Genomic DNA, 12,500 nt, shown 5'->3' with positions numbered 1-12,500 from the left:
TAAAAAAAAAATATACTGGAACTACAAAAGGAGTTATACATTACTTATTTTTAATTACTTTATGGACAACAAAAATAGATAACAGTTTTATGGTGAAAGATTCGATTTACCCAAAAATACATTGAAATACAATTATTAGAACCAATCAGTTATATGAATATGTTTATACATATAAATATGTAATGCTATTCACAACTAAAATTCTTTATGTTAAATTCATGACCATTGATGCAGTCACTATTGGGGGAGTAATTTGAACTACGAGGAAGGGGTTTGGCCAGGAGGCATATTAACTTAATCTGGACGAGTTTGTATCGTGACAAGATTGAAGTCAATCACATCCTGACCTTGCTCAGCGGAAGCTAGTACTACCAACTTCAATAGTGACCAAAACAGATGGCACGCACAGCATATCAATGTGTCACTTTCCAGAATAGAGGAGCAAAGACATTATCTTTAATAGCAAATAAAGCAAGCCACGGTGGAGCAAAGGACCTTTGAGGGACAAGATATAAATTATATGTAGCATAAATATAATACTTTAACGGTGACCCGCATGGATGGCGTGCACAGCTCATCTATGTTCCGCTGGCCAGAACAGAGGGGCAACGAGGTTATGTTTAATTTCGAGCAAAGTAAGCTACAGTGGAGCAAAGACCATTTGAAGGACATGATATAAATTAATAGATAATTTTGTTCCTTTAATAGCGACTCACGTAGATGGCATGCACCGCTCATCCATGTTTCGCTTACCAGAACAGAGGAGCAATGAGATTATGTTTATTTGCGAGCAAAGGGAGTTACAATGGAGCAAAAACCATTTGAATGACGTGATATAAATGATAGGCAACTATAATAATTTAATAGTGACCCATGCACATGGCATGCGCAACTCATCCATGTTTTGCTTGCCAGAACAGAGAAGGTATGAGGATATGCTTAATTGTAAGCCAAGTGAGCTACAGTAGAGCAAAGACCATTTGAATGATGTGATATAAATTATAGGTAAGTTTGTTACTTCAATAGTATCCCACGCAGATGGCATGCACAGCTCATCCATGTTCCGCTGGCCAGAAAAGAGTAGCAATGAGGTTATTTTTAATTGCAAGCAAAGTGAACTACAGTAAAACAAAGATCATTTGCAGGACAGGATATAGATTATAGGTAATTTTGATACTTTAATAGTGACCCATGTAGATGACGTACGTTGCCTATCCGTATGTCACTTGCCAGAACACAGGAGCAATGACATTATGATTTTGTTGCATCTAATTGTGACTGAAGTGAGCTACAGCAGAGCAGATACCATTTGATGGACGAAATATAAAGTTATCTATCAAGTGATAATAAGGAATACTGGGTACGAGATGACACCATGGGTTGGCAATACTTGATTGAGCTCGCGCTATAAGTGGCTCTAATTTCACTAAAATGCCGGCAAGCCAATCAGCACCCTGGTGCAAATGGAGGAAAAGGCGAAATGAAAATTTAAATAAGTTAGATAGCAAAATGGAGGAAAGGAAGCAGGAATGGGGGAAAAAACAGAAAGCTAGAAATACCAGGGTGCCTAGGGTTGGGAAAGAAGGTCCACAGACCCTTATGCAATGCCTTGAGTGCATCACGCTAAGAGCACTGGCGGTAATACCCCTATATGAAGTGTCGTAGTCAAGGCTTTTTTCCTTAATGATTATTAAGATAACTATCATATTAATGATCTACTTCAATGTGATATATCTATGTAAATCAGATTTTACTAAAACATATATTATTAGTCTTAAGAATGTTTTAAATTTGCATCTTAATTGATACAAAGTTTAATTGCTTTAAAAACTTTCCTAGGAATTAAGACAAAAATTTAAAATCTGAAAATAATAATTAAGATTAATACAAAAATCAGTCCACTTGAAATATAAAGTGAAGGTATTAAAAAAATCAGGCAAAATAATTTTCTCAAAGGTTATTCTAATACTGGTGAAACTGGGAACTGTTTTATATACATCAGTATATATATATATATATATATATATATATTTATACATACATATACATATACATATATATATATATACATATATATATATATATATATATATGTATATATATATATATGTGTGTGTGTGTGTGTGTAATTCATAACAATATATTTCGAGTATTTCACCATGAAAATACATAAATAAGTTATACAACCTCTTTAAAAAGTTACAGATAAAAATAAAAGGACACTCAGAATACGTATCTTATATGAAAAAAATAAGATATATTTTAACTAATTTTACTACGAGAATAATAGATATAAAAAAAATCTAAAATATTTTAATGATAATTAAAATCTAAAAAGGAGCCCTTATGAATAGTTCATACCTAATATCCCTTTGAATGTAAGCTTAAGGATTGGTATTAAAGATATTGAGAATTTTAAACGTACGCTGAAATTTGGCTGCATTCCGTTTTGATTATTCCTATGGCTGTCTTTTATTTGAGTCATCTCTTAACTTCTTAAAACTATAATCAAACTTACTATATGTTTTTAAAAAAAAGACCGCAAAACTTAAATTACAATAAAATGGTTCGAGGTAATTATATACTTTAGGGTCATCCTATAAAGATATATTCCAAGGTTATACAAACCGATAATCAGCCAGCACATGATCCAATCAATATACTTTTGAGAAATTTCTTCATGAATATTAAATTAAGAAAACGTTTTCAAGTGTACTTTACTTAATATAAATCTGGGTTAATTGAACGGGAGAAAAAAATAAATCCCTAGAGAGAACGTGAAATGCTCATAAAGTACGGTAAAAGGTTTCTAATATTATATGAAATGTTACTGTTGGTGGAATGTTCGTAATATATGCTGAAATGCTCGTGAAGTAACTGATAAATATTTTGGTTTGGCATATCTTTTTACAGTTATGCTCAAAAAAAAAAAAAAAAAAAAAAAAAAAAAAACATTGCATATATTCTACCACTGAACAATACTTCGAATGCATAGTGTAACTTGAAAAGAACAAATTTCCAGAGAATATTTTGATGTTGAAGAGACAGGCAAAAGTCTCTCTTTATAGTTTATATATGACAGATCTATTTTACCGTTGTTACTGAACTAAGACGATTTTATCTTAATTATTCATTATTTCTCTGGTAGTTTACTTATTTTCTTATATCCTTTCATCACTGGGCATGTCAGGATGCCAGAAAACTTTCAATCAATCAATCAATCAATCCTCACTGGGCTATTTTTCCATATTGGAGCCCCTGGACTTATAATATCTTGCTTTTCTAACTATGGCTGTAGCATACCTAATAATAATAATAATAATAATAATAATAATAATAATAATAATAATAATAATAATAATAATAACACCGAAATTGGCAAACAAAGTCTCAGAATTCGACTAAAATTGGCGATTAAGTTGCAGAATAAGACTGAAATTAGCAAATTAAATTTAGGAGTAAGACTAAAATTGACACAAAGTTTTTAAAAATACAAAAACTAGCAAACTGGGTTTCCGAATAAGACTGGAATAGGCAATTCAGTTTCAGAATTTGACTGCAATTTGCAAATGAAGCTTCTGAATAAGAGTAAAATAGACATATTAAGTTTCATTATTAGACTGAAATTGGTAGATTAAGTTACATAATAAGACTGTAATATATTAGGTTTCAAAATTAGACTGAAATTACATATTAAGTTTCAAAATAAGACTGCAATAGATTAAGTATCAGAAAAACAATAAGACAGATTAAGTTTCAGAACAAGACGATAATAGATTATGTTTCTTAATAAGACTGTAATAGATTAAGTTTCAAAATAAGACTGAAACTGGCAGATAGAGCTTCAGAATTATAATGTAATAGATTAAGATCCAAAATAAAACTAAAATTGAGAGATTAATTTTCACAATAAGACATAAATTGGCGACTAAGTTTCAAAATAAGACTAAAATGGACCAAGAGAGTTTCAGAAAAGGACTAAAATTGGTAGATTAATTTTAAGAATAAGACTGCAATAAATTAGGTTTCAGAACAAGACTGTAATAAATTAGGTTTAAGAATAAAATTGTAATAGATTTAGTTCCAAAATTACATTGAAATTGTCGATTAGGTTTCAGAATAAGACTGTAATGTAGTAATTTTGAGATTAGGACAAAATTTCGCAGAATAAGTTTCAGAACTGGACTACAATTGGCTAATTAATTTTTCAGAATAAAAAATAAAATTGGCAGATTAAGCTTAAGAATAAGACTGAAATTACCAGAATGAGTTCCTGTACAAAAATTGTTAAAGATTAAGATTCAGAATAAGACTGAAATTGAGTATTAACTTTCAAAATTGGTCGATATAGATTAAGAAGAGAGCTGAAACTGGAATATCTATTTCCAGGATAAGACTGAAATTGTCTAATTATGTTTCAGAATAAGACTGAAATTAACATATTGAGTTTCAGAACAAAAATGTAAACAATTAACGTTGAAAATAAGACTGATATTGGCGATTAAGTTTCAAATAGGACTTAAGTAGACATATCAAGTTCAAGAATAGGACTGAAATAAACAGATTAAGCTTCAGAATAAGACCCAAGTTAAAAAATTAAGCATCAGAATAAGACTAAAATTGACAGGTTAAGTTGCAGAATAAGATTGTAGTATATTAAGGTTCAGAATAAGACCGTAATTGGAAATAATATGCTTCATAATAAGACTGAAATTGGGTAATTAAGTTTCAGAATATGACTAATAGGTTAAATTTCAGAATAGGACTAAAATTGGTAGATAACGTTTGACAACAGAACTAAAACTGGCAGATTGAATTCAAATTGCCAAATTAAGTTTCATACTAAGACTAAAATTAGCAAATTGGGTTTCAGAGTAAAATTGTAATGGATTAAGTTTCCGAATAAGGCTGTAATAGATTAGGATTAAAAATTATACTGAAATAGCCAATTAAGTTTTAGAATATGACTTCAACTAGCAGATTAAGTTTAAGAATAAGACTATAATAGACTGAATTTCAAAATATGACTAATAGATTAATTTTTAGAATAGGACTGAATTTGGAAAAACTTTGCGTAGACCTACTCAGAGCTTGTGTATAATTAATATATCCTCTTAAAGTTAAATAGGCAAACATTTGTTTAGGCCTAGTTGCAGCATTATGAATGACTATAGTCCATTTCTTTTAGCAAGTTATATTTGCACCGACTCGCAGCGGTGCCCTTTTAGCTCGGAAAAGTTTCCTGATCGCTGATTGGTTGGACAAGATAATTCTAACCAATCAGCGACCAGGAAACTTTTCCGAGCTAAAAGGAAATCGTTGTGAGTCGGTGCAAATATGACTCGCTAAAACAAATTGACTATAGTGTACGTGACTCGTCAAAAAAAAAAAAAAAAAAAAAAAAAAAAAAAAAAAAAAAAAAAAAAAAAAAAAAAAGGGCTGAATATCTAGATAGATATGCAACACCCGCACACACAGATTCCAACCTTCCAACCCCCTCCCCTTTCCTAATTACAACCCCTCTCCCCAAAGTATGACTACTCCCTTTTCCTTTTACCCCTAGGGATGGAGAGAGGTCGAGTAGTTATACGTTTGCCAGCAATACCACTGAGCGTGAACGGAATGAAATATATATATATATATATATATATATATATATATATATATATATATATATATATATATATATAATATATATATATATATATACATCCAAACATTTTCTCTTTACTATATCCAGGAGATTAACATATTCTCCCCTAGTTAAAAACAAAAGAAAGACTTGCTTATGCCTAATGAGAAGATTGTAAACTATTAAGTTTGAAAAGGAAGTAATATGTCTTCGAACTTATAAGCTTTTCTATTATTAATGAGACCAGTACGCTACTGAAAGCTAGAATTAAAAGATATCATTATTTAGGGAGTAAAATATAACTTTATGATTGATGGTACACTTAAATACTAGGTTAATTCATAATTAGGTGAGCATTAGGTATACATTTACAGATCTCATAATTTCTTGATTTCATAATACTGGCGTATTGATTCATTTGTTCTAATATAAATACGAAATTTCATTTAAGATATAAATACAAGTAACTCATCAATTGATATTATCTATAAACATGATTTAAAAAAAGAAAATATATATACAAAGCATTTTGGAATTTCGAAAAAAAAAATTCATGTATTTATATACACGTTTTTGCACAATATTAAAGAAATCAGGAATATGACGGATCTATTACACATAAATTTTAGAATTTTGACAAACAAAAAATCATAATTTGTATATTTTCAAAGAAGGTGACTGAAAATTAAAACACAAATTAATATCAAAATAAATAATAAACAAATCTCAGAATCATGACTGAAAAAACATAATCGTTTTATTCATAAACATGATTTTGAAAAACTGAAACAAAAAATACAAGTAAAATCACGAATACAAGGAAAATTATAAACCAATTTGGGACTATTTAAAAAACCAAAATACATATCAACAGATATATGAGCACAGAGCCTCAAAGAGAGAAAATGTCACAGCTATATACAAATTAGTGTTCGTGACCCGTCAAAAATTACAGCTGAATATTTAGATATGCACACACTCAGTCACACACAAATTAAACTCCTCCCCCTTTCCTATTCACAACAATTTGAAGGTTGAGTGGAGGGAGGGAAAGTTAAGGGGGAGGGGTTTTGGGGTGACAGGGAGTTGAGGGGGGAGGGGAGAAGTGTTGTTGCCCTGCTTATTAATACCTACGCAGACAATAAGCGGCCGTTGGTCAAAGAGTAGCTGTAATGAAAGGAGAAAATCCCAGTGCGGAAAAATACCATACTGAGAATTTTCTTCGGTCGGGGTCCTCTCTCTCTCTCTCTCTCTCTCTCTCTCTCTCTCTCTCTCTCTCTCTCTCTCCTCTCTCTCTCTCTCTCTCTCTCTCTTTCTCTCTCTCTCTCTCTCTCTCTCTCTCTCTCTCTCCTTTTAGTCAAAGAGAACCAGGGGCACGGTCCGATGGAGTCGGCCTTGTGGGACATTCTGTTCATTGAAGTTGTACCGGAATAACCTGCCTTGGAGTGAGGCCACTTATTCAGACCGCTCGCTCGGAGTGCACTTTCTTGAGGCACTCAAAGGGAATTTCTCTTATGACTTTGGGTTTAATTCTGATAGATATGAAAGATTTATTTTAATTCTGTTATTGTCAATTAAATATTTAATTTCAATTGTTCATTTACTCTCTTGTGGCTTATTTATTTCCCTTTTTTCCTTTCTCCACTGGGCTAATTTTCGCTCCTGGAGCCCTTGGACTTATGGCATCCTACTTTTCCTACTAGGATTATAGTTTAGCTAATAATAATAATAATCATCATCATCATCATCATACACCAATGCACTTCCCCCAATTTTTGGGGGGTAGCGGACATTAACAAATGAAACCAGAAAAGAAAAAAAAGGGGACCTCTCCTCTCTACGTTCCTCCAGCCTGACAAGGGACTCAACCGAGTTAAGCTGGTACTGCTAGGGTGCCACAGCCCAACCCTCCCCCGTTATCCACCAAAGATGAAGCTTCATAATGCTGAATCCCCTACTGCTGCTACCTCCGCGGTCATCTAAGGCACCGGAGGAAGCAGCAGGGCCTACTGGAACTGTGTCACAATCGCTCGCCATTCATTCCCTATTTCTACCACGCTCTCTTGCCTCTTTTACATCTATCTTACTATCACCCAGAGCTTTCTTCACTCCATCCATCCACCCAAACCTTGGCCATCCTCTTGTACTTCTCCATCAACTCTTGCATTCATCACCTTCTTTAGAAGACAGCCATTTTTCATTCTCCCAACATGGCCAAACCACCTTAACACATTAATATCCACTCTAGCTGCTAACTTATTTCTTACACCCGTTCTCACCCTCACCACTTCGTTCCTAACCCTATCTACTCGAGATACACCATCTCAAACATATTCATTTTCTGTCTCTCCGTCATTTTCATTCCCCACAACTCCGATCCATACTTCACAGTGGGTACAATCACTTTCTTCATATAGAACTCTCTTTACATTCATGCCCAACCCTCTATTTTTTACTACTCCCTTAACTGACCCCAACACTTTGCAACCTTCATTCACTCTCTGACGTACATCTGCTTCCACTCCACCATTTTCTGCAACAACAGACCCCAAGTACTTAAACTGATCCACCTCCTCAAGTAACTCTCCATTCAACATGACATTCATCCTTGCAACACCTTCCCTTCTCGTACATCTCATAACCTTACTCTTACCCACATTAACTCTCAACTTCCTTCTCTCACACACCCTTCCAAATTCTGTCACTAATCGGCTGAGCTTCTCTTCCGTGTCTGCAACCAGTACAGTATTTATCCGCAAAGAACAACTGATTTACCTCCCATTCATGGTCATTCTCGCCTACCAGTTTTTAATCCTCGTCCAAACACTCGAGCATTCGCCTCTCTCACCACTCCATCAACATACAAGTTAAACAATCACGGCGATATCACACATCCCTGTCTCAGCCCCACTCTCACTGGAAACCAATCGGTCACTTCATTTCCTATCCTAACACATGCTTTACTACTTTGTAGAAACTTTTTACTGCTTGCAACAACCTTCCACCAACCCCATATAACCTCATCAGATTCCACATTGCTTCCCTATCAACACCATAAACGCAACATACACATCCTTACCTTTTTCTAAATATTTCTGCCATATCTGCCTAACTGTAAAAATCTGACTCTTACAACCCCTACCTCTTCCAAAACCACCCTGTACTTCTAAGATTGCATTCTTTGTTTGATCCTTAATCCTATTAATCAGTACTCTACCTTACACTTTTCCAACTACACTCAACAAACTAATACCTCTTAAATTACAACACTCATGCACATCTCCCTTACCCTTATATAGTGGTACAATACATGCACAAACCCAATCTACAGGTACCATTGACAACACAAAACACATTATATAATTTCACCAACCATTCAAGTACAGTCACACCCCCCTTCCTTCAATATCTTCCTTCCTCTATTGTAATCTCTCTCTCTTATTCTCATCTCCATTACCTGTACCTCAACACCTGCAACAGCAATTATATCTGCCTCCATATTATGCTCAACATTCAGTAAACTTTCAAAATATTACGCCAACCTTTTCCTTGCCTCCTCTCCTTTTAACATCCTTCCATTTTCATCTTTCACTGTCTCTTCAATTCTTGAGCCAACCTTCCTTACTCTCTTCAATTCTTGAGCCAACCTTCCTTACTCTCTTCAATTCTTAAGCCAGCCTTCCTTACTCTCTTCAATTCTTGAGCCAACCTTCCTTAGTCTCTTCACTTCTTTCCAAAACTTCTTCTTATTCTCTTCATATGAATAACGCAATCCCTGACCCCACCTCAGGTCAGCTGGCCTCTTTGCCTCACGTACCTTGCGCTTTACTTCCACATTTTTCTCTATATTTTTCATACTTCTGTATACTATTAATCTTCAGCCATTCTTCAATATAATAATAATAATAATAATAACAACAACAATAATAATAATAATAGTAATGATAATAATAATAATAATAATAATAATAATAATAATAATAATAATGAAAATTATAATAATAATAATAATAATAATAATAATAATAATAATATTTATAATAACAACAATAATATTAGCAATAATAATGTTAATAACAGTTATATTAATCAATAATAATAATAATAATAATAATAATAATAATAATAATAATAATAATAATATGAAATTTCGTTCCTGAAGTTAACATCAGATGTACAAAGCATGAAGCAAAACAGATTTTTTTTTGCCGCTACTAAAAGCTGTAATTTCGCTTAATAGACAGACACATTTGATTTCCTAAAGCATATTATGATTTCCTTTCATATACAAAACTAATCATTAAAAGAATGGCATAATAAGTCGCCTAAGATTTACTTATTACCGTAAAATAAAAATTCGAAATTGTTTTTTTTTCGGATATTCATAAATATCAACTCCCTCTCTCTCTCTCTCTCTCTCTCTCTCTCTCTCTCTCTCTCTCTCTCTCTCTCTCTCTCTCTCTCTCTCTCTCTCTCTCTCTCTCTCGCTAGACCGTGGTGATATTTCTCTTTTTACCATTTAAGCTTTAGCACACCTTTTCAATTTTTCTGAGAATTAACATCCATCTCTTCACTGCTTTCTTCTGTAACACAGAGAGGAGACATAAACTAATCCATTTTGCTTCTAAAATCCTTGTGCTTGGGAATGAACAATATGTATGTAATGATGCTGAGAGAAAGTAGATCATCAATTGCTCAGGTGTTGCAATTTAGCCACAAACACTGTCAGTTACAGAACTAATATTACGGATTCCTTAGAGGTCTCTCAGAGTGTATGAATAAAGGTAAAGTACAGAGATAATACCATTGGTAATATAACAATGCCGTAGAGACTGACCATATACATATATGATATATGCCTAAGTTCTCTCTCTCTCTACCCAAGCTAGAACCTGGGTTTGCCAGGCATTGGCTGCTGATAACTCAGAAGGTAAAAATATATTATCTCCCACACACCCACCTCCTTATCTAACAAAGATGGTTAGGTCTGGCGATCGCCCGGTAAGGACGTTTCCAAGAGGTCACAAACCTGACCATTTCAAGAAACTCAAGAAGGATATTGTCAGATTCCGTTAACTGGCCACATTGCCAAACACTTACAGAAACTAGACCAGTGCCTTTTCAGAGGTGCTATTCTTTGGTGAATATCTCAGCTATTAACATAAAGGAGAGTAGGTCTTGTCAGAGGTCCTGCAATATTAGAGAAATGTGACCAGCATCTGGTCAAAGGTGCTACCCGCTATAAAAAATGCGAGGCTATTAAGTAAAAAGAAAGACCTTCTAATCATAGGTGGTACCATCTGTCCACAAAACAGGTTACATAGAGAAACAAAAGGAGGGAATTATCAGAGAGACTTCCATCAGGCCACAATAATTGCTAGTCAGCAAAACGAGATGAAGGCCTTATCAGAGGTGCTGCCATCTGGCCACAAAACCACCTACTCATAGAAACAAGACGAGAGCCTTGTCAGCGAAGTTCACATCTAGCCAAAATAACAGATAGTTACTGAAACGCCAGGGGGTCTTTGTCAGAGTTGTTTCCTTCTGGTCACAATAACAGCTAGTAAGTGAAACTATAGGAGGGTTTTGTGAGAGATCATTCCATCTGGCCACAGTACCATCAATTTAGAAAAAATAAGAGGAAGGTGTATTCAGAGGTACTTATCTCTGCCTACAATACAGCAACTTAGAAAAATAAGAGGAAGACCTGTCAGAGTCCTGCCATTTGGCCACAGTACTGTCTATTTAGAGAAACTAGATTAGGGCTTTATCAAAGGTGCTGCCACCTGGCTACAATACAAGGTAGTGCAAGAAACGAGAGGAGGGCATTATCAAAGGGGCTGTCATTTGACTACAATACTGGCTAGTTAGAGAAGCGAAAGGAGGGCCTAGTTAGAGCTGCTGCCATATGACTACAGTACCATCAATTTGGAAAAAAAGAGGAGGGTCTAGTCACAGGGGCTTATCTCTGGCTACAATACAGCTAGTTAGAAAAATGAGAGGAAAACATGTCAAGAGTCCTGCCATTTGGCCACAGTACCGTCTAGTTAGAGAAACTAGAGTAGGGACTTATCAAAGGTGCTGCCACCTGGCTACAATCCAAGGTAGTGGAAGAAACGAGAGGAGGGCCTTGTCAAAGGTGCTGTCATTTGAGTACAATACTGGCTAGTTAGAAAAGCGAAAGGAGGGGCTAGTTAGACCTGCTGCCATATGACTACAATATCATCTATTTAGAAAAATAAGAGTAGGGTTTAGTCAGAAGTGCTTCTCTCTGGCTACAATATAGCTAGTTAGAAAAACGAGAGGAAGACCTTTCAGAGTCCTGCCATTTGGCCACAGTACCGTCTAGTGAGAGAAACTAGAGTAGTGTCTTATCAAAGGTGCTACCACCTGGCTACAATCCAAGGTAGTTGAAGAAATGAGAGGAGGGGCCGTGTCAAAGTGTTTTAATTTGACTACAATACTGGCTAGATAGAGAAGCGAAAGGAGGGTCTGGTTAGAGCTACTGCCCTATGACCACAATACCGGCTAATTAGAAAAAAGAATGGAGAGATTTGTCAGTTATCAGAGGTGATACCGTTTGACCACAATCACGGCTATTATGAGACATCTGAGTAGGGGTATTTAAGAGGTGCTGCCACCTAGCCCCAATGCCAGACACTTGGAAAAACGAGGTGCTACCATCTAGCTACAACACCGGATAGTTTTAAAAACGTAAGTAGGACATTGTCAGAGGTCCTGCCATTTGATTACAACACAGGCTAGTTTGAAAAGCAAAAGGTTGGCCTTTTTAGAGGTGTTTCCATCTGGCCACAATACCAGCTAGTTAGAGAAACGGAAGATATGCTAGAACTGGGTTTTGGGGAGT

General features: G+C 34.8%; 1 protein-coding gene across 1 annotated transcript in view; it reads right to left on the bottom strand.

The window, feature by feature from the left end:
• Positions 1-12,500, bottom strand: part of LOC137620806 (protein turtle-like) — a 166,688-nt gene that overhangs the window by 119,431 nt on the left and 34,757 nt on the right. The gene's annotated exons all lie outside the window — the stretch shown is intronic.

This window comes from Palaemon carinicauda, chromosome 27, assembly GCF_036898095.1.
Source record: "Palaemon carinicauda isolate YSFRI2023 chromosome 27, ASM3689809v2, whole genome shotgun sequence".
NCBI classification, from domain to species: Eukaryota; Metazoa; Arthropoda; class Malacostraca; order Decapoda; family Palaemonidae; genus Palaemon; species Palaemon carinicauda.
The sequence above is the reverse complement of the archived record's forward strand: the minus strand, read 5'-3'. Positions and strand labels throughout refer to the sequence as shown.